The following is an 11980-nucleotide window of genomic DNA, read 5'->3' as shown; positions in this document are numbered from 1 at the left end:
ATTGTGAGCAGGTTTGGGCCCCTTGGAAAAGGATGTGCAAGCACTGGAAAGGGTTCAAACGAGGTTCATGAAAATAATTCCAGGGTTGAAAGGGTTATCATGTGAGGAGTGTTTGATGGCTCTGGGACTGTACTCACTGGAATTCAGAAAAATGAAAGGGGATCTCTATTATTATCATCACTAGACACTATTCTAGTGTCTAGGATCTCATTGAAGTCTATCAAATATTGAAAGGCCACAATAGAGTGGATGTGGAGTGTATGTTTCCTATGATGGGGGAGTCTAAGAGTCAGAGGACAAAGCCTCAGAATAAAGGGACGACCCAACGATTTAGAACAGACTCCAAGAGGACTGTGCCTCAATGACCTGGAGAGCTATGTTGGCTGGAGTCAGGGCTTTACACTTTGGCTCTTGGTAGGGTCAACCTGTGCCTAACAGGTCAAAGGGTAGATACCAGACTGAGAGCCCTGCACCAGTCCTGCAGGTTCCAGGGGTTCAGCTCAGGCTAATAACCATGAATGGTACAACAAAATTTAGCCTGAGAGTGGTGAATCTGTGGCAGCTGTGGAGGCCAAGTCATTGGGTCATTAAGGCAGAGGTTGATAGATTATTGATTCCTCAGGGCATGAAGGGACATGGGGAGAAGGCAAGGAGTTGGGGCTGAGAAGGAAATGGATCAGCCATGATGAAATGACGGAGCAGACTTGATGGTCCAAATGGCCTAATTCCATTCCTATGTGTTATGGTCTCAAAATTCTCTGTCTTTAATGTAATGAGGCTCCCTGGGTTACAAATCATCTGACTTTATGCAAAATCTTCTCCGCTCAAAAAAAATCATTAACTGGATGTCTGGGTGCTATATTTATTAAATTAGTTATTGGTAATTATGCAATGAAGGAATGGTAGCCATTGTGTGGTGATCATTACAGTATAGGTAGCAATGGAAAATTGGTGTTTCTGACTTGTGGAGAAATTGGCTTAGAGTCGTAGAAAACTACAGCAAAGAAATAGGCCCTTTGGCCCATCTAGTCCTTGCCAAATCTGGTTACTCCAATTGACCTGCACCCATGGCCACCCATACCCCTCCCATCCATGCACCTATTCAAACTTCTCTTGTAATTGAAATCAAAATCACATCCACCACCTGCGCTGGTAGCTCGTTCCACGCTCATCGATGGTTTTCAGGAATGGAAGAATTATGTAATCTGAAGACTGCTTGTCCCCAACAATTGAGCCTCCACAAGCTTATGAGTGAAGAAATTATTGTCTCAGTCCTGTGAATAGCGGATTCCTTTAGGCATTCCTCACTTCGGCTGGTATTTACTGTGTCAAACAAGGTAAGAAGTTCTATTCCAATTCATGAAACTGTGGATGGATCCTATCTGCTTAATCTTTCCCATAAAATGCTATTTGCCAGTTTATTCCTTTTTTATATATAGGTTAACAAATTCTCTATGCCCTAATTCTATATTGGTGGCAGGATGGAGATACATCTCTACCAAAGCAGGCATAAGGTGCTCTTTCCCTCTGCTAGTCCACAGGTCACCCTGGGCGACTGCTTAGCACCTTCCCACCCCCACCAATCAAAATCACATGAAGCAATGGGAGCAGATGGTGGATGCTCCAATCAGTAGCACAAGTCTTGGTTATGCGATCATTAACACCAGGCAGACAATCTCTGAAGAGTATTGATATTGGCTATGGTCACATGTCTTGTAAAGATGTTGTGTAGAAGGCGGCAATGGCAAACCACTTCTGTAGAAAAATTTTCCAAGTACAATCATGGTCAAAGACCATGATCGCCCACATCGTTCAACGTAGTTACTGCCCCACAACCATCAGGCTCTTGAACAAAAGGGATTAACTACACTCATTTGCCCATCCATTGAGATGTTCCCACAATGAATAAATCTTACTTTAAGGAGTCTTTATCTCATTATCTTATGTTCTTTGTTATTTTCTACTGTTTATTTATATTTAAATTTGCACGGTTTGTTGTCTTCTGCACTCTGGTTGATCTTTCATTGATCATGTTACAGTTACTATAGATTTGTCTATAGATTTGTTGAGTATGCCTACAGGAGAATGTATCTCAGGGTTGTATATGGTGAACTATATGTACTTTGATAAAAAAACGTTTACAATACTTTGTAATTTGAACACAATGATGATGAATCCTTTATACTCTAATTTTGAGTAGTGACCTCTCGGTTCTGCTCAGTGATTGCTAGTTACAGTGCTTATGATTTTAATTTCTTAAAATGTAGTGTTCCTCATTTATTGTCCCTCATTCACTCTGAACATTTTTCCAAAAGGTTATCTATCTCTGTCTCCTTTGTAAAGATACCGAAATGGGTTCTATTGGGTTTCCTTGTTTAGTGACTGCCTGTAAGGAGACGAAACTCAAAATTGTATAAAGGATACATACTTTGATAATAAATGTACTTTGAACATTCATTTAATATTTCTGCCATTTCCTCATTCCACAAAATAATATTCCTTTTTCTAATCTGTGAGAGACTTTAATGTTAACGTTAGCAAGTATTCCCCCCCCCCCACCACCCTTTTAGCAAATTTACAGAAGGATTTACATTGTTTCCCACTTAATTGATTAAGTGAGTGTTCCATCCAAATTTCCCTTCCCTCCTCAATTTCTTGGTCCTCCATTGTTGGAATCTAAAATATTCCCAGTCAAAGATTCAAAGGTTCATTTATTATTATTATCATTATATTTATTAAAGTATGTATGCAGTGTTCTACAGATAGCCATTAAACAAAAAAAAACAAGGAAGTCATTCAAAGAGCAACATAAAACAGAAAAGAAGGCAACATGATCATCAACCCTCCTCCAAACCCCCCCCCCCACCCCCGGAACCCAGCACAAAAAAAATAACAGAACACAACAAGAACGTCAACCCCCAAACTCTCACTCCCCCGCACATAACGCAACAAGAACATCGACCTGCAACCCCCCCACACAAAAAAATTACAGAACAAGAGCATCAATCTCAATTCCCCACACATAACGCAACAAGAACATCGTCCTGCAACCCCCCTCCCCCACACACAAAAAATAACAGAACACAACAAGAACGTCAACCACCAAATTTCTTATGCCTTGAGTGAAATACTATAAGCATTTTTCTGTGATCTAATATGTTCTTGTCAGCACAGTTGGACCACTTTTCCTGTTTTGTACCTTAAAGCATATATTTACTGTAAACTTTGTATTAACTCCTTTGACATTAGTCGTGGCTTGTTTACTGTTATGTTTAAAAGTGATATTCCAGTCTCTCTTAGCCAAGAAACAGCACACACATTTATAATTGTTTCTTTGGACTTGAACTCTGCTTTCAGCCTGTTCTGATGCTGAGGCACAACCTAGGAAGCACTGGGGCATATCATCAGCAATGTAGTCTTTGGAGCATGGAGTCTTTCAACATCACACACTCTCACCCAGGAGTCCCAGCCAGTGTTGATCAGGCTCTGGCTTGTGTCCCAGCAGCATTGATCCATGGGTCACACCTCTCGATCCATAGCCATCTGGAGACTCGCTCAGCAGCCTCTGTGACATGCTTGATGGCTCTCTTCTGCCGGGGAGAGAGTGTGTTCTGCACAGTGAGCAGCCAGCAGAACCTCTACACCCCACATCCATAGACTCAGATCTCCACAACTGTCTCTGGCACTGCTCTACCAGCTCCTGGTTTTTGGCTTTCTCACGCTCAATTACCACTTCAATGCAGTCTCACGAGGAACTGCCAGTTCTACCATGACAAATTTCATGGCATATGCCAGTGATATTAAACCAGATTCTGACCACCTGCTTCGAGGTTTCTGACAGAATGACCATCTCGGGCTTCAGGGATGATGATGTGATGAAATCTGGGAGCTTTAATTGCTTGCCAAGGTCGACTCTTAGTGCTAAATCATTTTATTTAAAATGAAGACACAAGAAACTGCAGCTGCTGGAATCTTGAGCAATCAGCAAAATGCTGGAGGTAGCATTTGTGGAGGGTAATGGACAGCTGATGTTTTGGATCAAGTCCAGATGAAATGTCTTGGCATGAAATAGAGACTGTCCGTTTTCTTCCATAGATACTGCTTGACCGGCCGAGTTCTTCCAGCAGTTAGTTTGTGGTACTTTCTAATGTAAGTCACTATACTATTATGATCACTCTTCTAAAGACCATTAGTTCCAAACCTAATCAACTACTTCTCATTGTGCAGTGTTAAAACAATCCCTATTCTTGTTTGAGTGTCAGGGAGGAGATACTTCTGTACCAAAGGAGGTGTAAGGCACCCCTTCCCTCCACTGGCCTACAGGTCATCCTTGGGCAAGGTGTACCATCTGTTTAGCCCCCTGACCAGGGCCACATGAATCCATGAGAGGAAGTGGTGGATGGTCGTATGAGTAGCTGATGCATATCTCAAGTCCTGGTCATGCGACCACCAATTCCAGGCAAACAATCTCTGAAGAGATTTGATGATGGCTGAGGTCACCCATCTTGAAAGGAAATGCCCAGAAGAAGATTTACCAAGAATAATCATGGTCGAAGACCGTGATCGCCTATTGATATGAAGTGGTACATAATGTACAGTTTGTTAATCTATCAATCAAATTTGTTAGTTATTGAGATACAGCATGCTGTAGGCGCTTACGGCCCATCGAGCTGCACTGCCCAGCAAACCCCGATTTAACACTAGCCTAATCACGGGACAGTTTACAATGACCAATTAACCTATTAACCGATATGTTTTTGGACTGTGAGAGGAAACCGGAGTTCTTGGAGGAAACTCACACAGTCATGGGGAGAACATACAAACTCCTTACAGGCTGCAGCGGGAATTGAACCCGTCACCTGTACTGTAAACCGTTGTGCTAATCACTACTCTACCGTGCCACTGGTTCTGCAAAATACCAATAAGAGAACTATCTGATATACATTGTATGGGTTCATTATCCACATGATTACTGGTGATTACGTTTGCCCAATCTATATAAAGATTAAATTTCTCAACATTAATATGTTTGTTACATGAGCCTTTTCATTTCCTGATGTATTCATTACATGCCGTGTCATATGAGGTAGACGATCATGGTCTTTGACCATGATTGTTCTTGGCAAGTTTTTCTTCACTGTTTTCTCCTGGACAGTGTCTTTAGCCAATATCAATACTCTTCATAGATTGTCTGTCTGGCATCAGTGGTTGCATGACCAGGACTTGTGATATGCCCCAGCTGCTCCTATGCCCATCACCACCTGCTCATATGGCTTCATGGGATTCTGATCAAGGGGAGGGGAGGTTGCTAAACAGATGCTACACCTTGCCCAAGGGAGGGAGTGCCTTACACCTCCTTTGGTACCCCACTATCTGATATATACTCTGACTGATTACTGCTGCTCTTTGCCAACCTATAGACAACTCCCACCAACTGTGCTCAGCCCTTTGCTGTTTCTCAACTCCTCCTGAACTGATTCCATAATTTTCTGAGGTAAAATCCTTCCTCTGCCTTCATCCTGCCATTTATTATTTGTGATACTGCTCCTTCTTTACTATCCATCCCATCTCAAAGCTACATGTTAAATATCTAACTGCCAACCTCAGTCACTTTGTGTTCATGTCTCCCTACAGGCTATTGTACCAATTTGTTTATATCTGTGTCATTAACTAATCTATATTGTTACAAAGGTATTGCACTTGGATGAAGAGCCTTCAGTTTTGTCTTTTTTTCAACCATATTTTCATTCTCCTGATTATAAATGGAGGTAAAATCTTGATTGTTTTATGTTCTCAATTACCCATTTCATGACCCATCTTTAATCTAAATTCCTCCTCACCAGAACTCTCTCCCCCCTCCTCCACCCACTAATATGATGAACTGAGACTGAGGCTTTTGTGCCTACTCTGGCTGCTCCAGGGGGTTGTGCCTACGAACTCAGTTTGGTTTGGAATGCTGTTGCTTGCTTCTATGGTTTGTGTGATTTGTGTTTTTTTTTCTTTTTCTCTGTGCATTGGGTGTTGGTCTTTTATAAATTGGCTTCTTTCGAGTTTCTTGCTTTGTGGCTAGTTGTAAGCAGACAAATCTCAAGGTTGTATAATTTATACATACTTTGATAATAACTGTACTTTGATTCTTTGAATTTTTATCCATGACCTTTTATCGATCTACCAAGCAATTTCCAATGAACAGCCCTCCCTGGTCCAAATATAGGCAGATGATTTGAGACCCATTTCTGTTACACCACATCCAAGAGGACCTCAACCTTGCCATAGGGTTTGGAGGCTTGCGTGCCTCAATGACCGGGAGAGCTATGCTGGCTGGAGTCAGAAAGTTGAAAGGGGAGAGAGGCAGAGAGGAACCTGGGATAGGGGGAGGGGGAGGCAATTACCGGAAATTGGAGAATTCAGTGTTCATACCACCAGGCTGGAGGCTACCCAGATGGTAGATGAGGTGTTGCTCCTCCAACATGAGTTTGGCCTCAACATGGCAGTAGAGGAGGCCATGTATGGACATATCTAGATGGGAAGGAGAGGCAGAGTTGAAGTGGGTGGCAACTGGGAGGTCCTGTCTATTGTATCGAACGGAGCGTAGGTGCTTGCTGAAGCAGTCCCCCAATCTGCGTCGGGTCTCGCCAATGTAGAGGAGGCCGCCCCGGGAGCAGCGGATGCAATAGACAACTCCAGCAGACTTGCAGGTGAAGTGTTGCCTCACCTGGAAGGACTGTCTGGGGCCCAGAATGGTGGTAAGGGGAGAAGGTGTGGGGACAGGTGTAGCATTTGCGCTTGCAGGGATAAGTGCCAGGTGGGAGTTCTGTGGGGAGGGATGTGTGGACCAGGTAGTCGCAGAAAGAACTGCCTCTCTCCCCTTTCAACTTTCTGCTGCTTTATCTCTACAGTTCTTTCATGCTTATCCCCTCCCCCCTTTATCTTTCCTCTGATTGGTTTTCCACCTGGCGCCTCTAGGCCCTACCCCCTCCCCTTTCTCTATTACTGGGCTTTGGCCCTCTCTTCCCTCCTATTCCTGATGAAGGGTCTTGGCCCGAAACGTTGGCTACTCTTTTCTCATGGATGCTGCCTGACCTGCTGAGTTCTTCCAGTGTTGTGTACATCAACAGGATCCCTTTAAAGTTCCTCTCTCGTCCCACAGAGATGCCCTTAACCTTGGCTCAGGATCATGGCTGCTGAGAATGGAAGCTGTCTCTCAATCAACAATCCCATATCATTGCTATCCTTTACATTATCTTGTCTTGAATGAATCTTTCATTGTTAGGTGATTGGTTTGCACATACTTATCTGCTCTTGATTACACAGGCTAGAATTGCAAATCTATTGGACAACTAAAAAGACTGATTTTCCTCTGGTAATACTTTCTGGATTCCTATTAGCTTCAATTATAGTTCCTTGTCCTCTCCCTTTGACTGACAAATTCTGCATGATTTAGAACTTAGAATTAGAATTTATTTAACTCTTACATCCATCCCACAACATGAGTGATTAAAAATCTTTGCATTATGACTTTGTTGCAATGTACAAACATGTGAATTTATAAGTTTGTAGAAAGAAGCTGGCCCGTAGCTTGTTGATCCTGGTCTTAATGCTGCGGTAATGTTTGCCAGATGAAAGCAGCCGAAACAGTTTAAGGTTGGGGTGGCTGGTGTCCCCAATGAGCTTCCAGACCTTCTTTCTGCACCTGCTGCTGTAAATGTCCTCCATAGAGGGATGTTCACATCCATGGATGTGCTGGGCTATCCATACCACTTTCTGCAGTACCCAGTAATCAAGGTCGGTGTAGTTCCCATACCAGGAGGTGATGCAGCCAGTCAGGATGCTCTCCATGGTGCCCCTCTAGACGGTCTTGAGGATTTGGAGGCTCATTCTGAATTTCTTCAGTCACCTGAGGTAGAAGAAACACTGCTATACTTTTTTTTGCCACAAAGCAGGTGTATACAGTCCAGGTGAGAACATCGGTGATGTGTATACCGAGGAACTTGAAATTACTCACCCTCTCAATCGCAGACCTATTGATGTTGATCGGGCCAAGCCTGTCTCTGTTCCTCCTGTAATGCACAATCAGCTCTTTTGTTTTTCGGACATTGAGGGAGAGGTTGTTATCCTGGCATCACTGTGTCAGGGTGTCACCCTCTCCTCTGTAGGCTGCCTCATTACCGTTAGAAATAAGGCCGATCAAAGTCATGTCATCTGTGAATTTGATCAGCAGATTGGAGCCGAGTGTGGCAGTACAGTCGTGGGTGTAAAGGGAGTAGAGGAGGGGACTCAGGATACAACCCTGGGGGGCATCCGTGTTGAGGGTCAGAGGGGCAAATGAAGGAAGCCCATCCTTCCACCTATCGGCGATCCATTAAGACATCTAGGATCTAGCTGCAGGCCGAGGTCTCTGAACTTCCTGTCAAGTCTGGGAGGGAATTATGGTGTTGAATGCTGAACTGTAGTCCAGGAACAGCAGTCTAACATATACATCCCTCTTCTCCAGGTGAGTGAGGACGGTGTGTAGAGCTGTGGCTATGGCATCATTGGTAGACTGGCTCTGTCAATAGGTGAATTGTAGAGGATCTAGTGTGGGTTGTAGCAGTACTTAATCTAAGGGATATGATTACTTCCTGAAACTGTTCAGGGTAACTTTTCCCCAACCTTCCTGCCCTGATGCACCATCTTTAATCTTAGAATCTTAGAGTACAGCATAGGAACAGGCCCTTTGGCCAATCTGGTCTGTGCCAAACCATTTAAACTGCCAGATCCCATCAGCCTGCACCAGATCCATAGCCCTCCATACTCCTACCATCCACACACCGATCCAAACTTCTCTCAAACGTTGAAATTGAGCTTGCATGCACCACTCTCACCATCCTCTGAGTGAAGATGTTTCCTTTAAACTTTTCACCTTTCACCCTTAACTTGTGACCTCTAGTTGTAGTCCCACCCAACCTCCAGAAAATGTATGCTTGCATTTACCCCATCTATACCCCTCATAATTTTGTATACCTCTATGAAGTCTCCCCTCACTTCCAAGTTCCAAGGAATAAAGTTCTAACCTGTTCAATCTTTCCTCTTACTCAAGTCCTCCAGTCCCAGCAACATCCTTGTAAATTTTCTCTGTGCTTTTTCAAACTTATTTACATCTTTCCTGTAGGTGGGTGACCAAGACTGCACACAATACTCCAAATTAGGCCTCACCAATGTCTTATACAACTTTAACATAACATCGCATCTCCTGTGCTCAATACATGGATTTCTTTCTTTCTGTTGTAGGGTATAAAATGACATTATTCACTGTTGCTGTACCACATCCTCTGCAAAGTATAAAAATTGGTAAAGTGATCTGGAGCCAAATCTTGGGAGAAATAAAAACATTCACATATAGACCCATCATCCTTCTTCAGAAAAATTCTAAAATTTGTTTTTTTAAATCCTTACTATTTCCTATTTTACCAATGCTCATCTCATCTCTCTTCCTAATTTTCATACTTACTGTGGAAGAAAATTTCAAATATAGGGTGAAAAGATCTGTGTGTTGCTAAAATGGTCCTATGGACATCCTGTGTTTTTTAATTAAGTTGCAAATCTACGTAACCAGTAAAAATAAGCATCAAAGTGTTCCAGTTACACCCAGAGATTCAGAATAATAAATCAGAATGAACCTTCAAAAATCAAACTTTTGAGTACAGTAGATGGGATGTTATGTTGAAGTTGTCTAAGACATTGGTGAGGTCTAATTTGGTGTATTGTGTGCAGTTTTGGTCACCTACCTACAGGAAAGAAGTAAATAAGGTTGAAAGAGTACAGAGAAAATTTACAAAGGATGTTGCCGGGTCTGGAGGATCTGAGTTATAAGAAAAGATTGAACAGGTTAGGAGTTCATTCCTTGGAATGTAGAAGATTGAGGGGAGATTTGATAAAGGTATACAGAATTATAAAGAGATAGATAGTGGAAAAAGCCTGCTTGCATTTACCCTGTGGTTGGGTGGGACTAAGGGGAAACATTTTCACTTTGAATGTAGAACGAGCTGCCAGTGCAAGTGATGCATGCAAACTCAATTTCAACATTTAAGAGAAGTTTAGATAGGTACATGAATGGTAGGGGTATGGAGGGCAATGGACCTGGTGCAGGTCAATGGGAGTGGGCAGTTTAAATAGTTTGGTGTGGACTAGATGGGCTAACAGGCCTGTTTCTGTGCTGTACTTTTCTATAACAATGACTCTAATGGTGTTTTCTCTGTTGCTGTTCTGCTTCAGAAGTAAAATTAACACAAGATAAAGTTATATGGAGCCAATTCATAAAAGAGAAAATATTTAGTCTTTCACACCCCATTCAGAATATCTCAAAGAACCTTTCAGCCAACAAGTATTTTAGAAGTGTTGTCTCTTTTGAATTGTATGTTCCGCACTGAACAAGGTCATCAAAGAGACACTGAATTTAGTGGATACAGAGGTGTTTTATTCAACAAAATGAGATGGAGGAAAAAGCCTGTTTGACCCAACTTTACTCAACATTTTGTATGCTGAAGATCAAAGGGAACAGCAGGTCAATTCTATAGTTATAGAATTGCTTCCTTTGAATTACATATAGTTTTCACACACCTCCTTCGCACCCACACTCCAGACACCCAAAATGAATGCTAATCAGCATTGTCTGGTTTTCAATCAACTGGTGTCCACAGCTTCAAGAAAACTTGTTCAGGGCTGCATTTGAAATTTAATCTACAGCCCATGTTCATGTCTGATCAATGGCTGCTGTTGAACTTAATATTTGTTATATACCCTAACTCTGGAATACACCCTAACGTGCACCAGGCAATTTTCATTCATCAAGGTCCTGCAAACTACCATATAATAATCAACAGATGATCTAGTTTAGTGACAGAGGGATTGAAAGTGTCCAAAATCCCAGAATAACTTTTCTGTTCTCCAAAGTAGTGTCATAGATCTTTTAGGTCCAACTGTGAGGACAGGGTCATGTTCCAATGTATGATTTCATCCACCTCTGATACCACACTGTTTTATGCTCAAGTCTTTGGATTGGATTTGAATTGGCAACCATACTGAGTAGAAATAAATGCAATTATCTGAATTAGAGTTAACATGTGTGAACGGTTCCATTTAATATTCGAGAATGTAAACAGTATACAACCTTAAATTCTTGCTCTCCACAGACAGAAGAAAACCCCCAAAGAATGAATAACAGAAAAAAGTGTAAGAACTTCAAAGCCCCTTCCCCCTCCCATGCACAAACAACAGCAAAGCATCAAACTTTCGCCTTCTTATTCTAGCAGAAATCATCAGTATTCCCATCACCTACCATGCCCCAAAGAGAGCCAATGGTCTATAGTACATCAAAAGCTATTCCAATTCATTCCAACAATTCAACATCTCACAGGCTCTCTCTCTTCCTATCAAGGGGGAAACAGATATCACTCCTTCCATGGTAAGAGAGGAGACAAACAGCGCTATTTCGATGTTAGTCACAGTCTGAAGCATCACTTTTTATTTCAAGTTCCCTGACTCAAGGATAGAGATATAAACATATATATCACTGAGCGCAGAGGCTTCCAATACCGCTCTCGCTGTTTCGATGTTGCAGTTCCTGCTACACCTCAGTTTGTACCACCAGCAGGAATTTGTGTCCACAGGGCTGTACAATCCCACATCCTGAAGGTGCCTGACCTCAGGCTGCACCTGGACATATCAAAAACACAGCCGATCGGCAAGCTCCAAGAGCAGAAACAGGCTGCCATGCAGAACTGCAGTTTGATGGTCACTGTAGATCACAGACTCTGACAGGACCCCAGTGGCCTTGAAAAGGGAAATAGAGACAAAAAGAAGAATTTAATTGTTTCGCTGATAGGCTGAGAGAAGTTGCCCTTAGGTGCCATCTTTAGCTCCCCCTATGCTTTGTGAAAAATAAATTCACAAATTCAGAAGTGGAGTAAATTATAATGGAATTAGAATTAAAATAGTTGGA

This window comes from Hypanus sabinus, chromosome 24, assembly GCF_030144855.1.
Source record: "Hypanus sabinus isolate sHypSab1 chromosome 24, sHypSab1.hap1, whole genome shotgun sequence".
Taxonomy (NCBI): Eukaryota; Metazoa; Chordata; class Chondrichthyes; order Myliobatiformes; family Dasyatidae; genus Hypanus; species Hypanus sabinus.
This window is presented reverse-complemented; position numbering follows the sequence as displayed.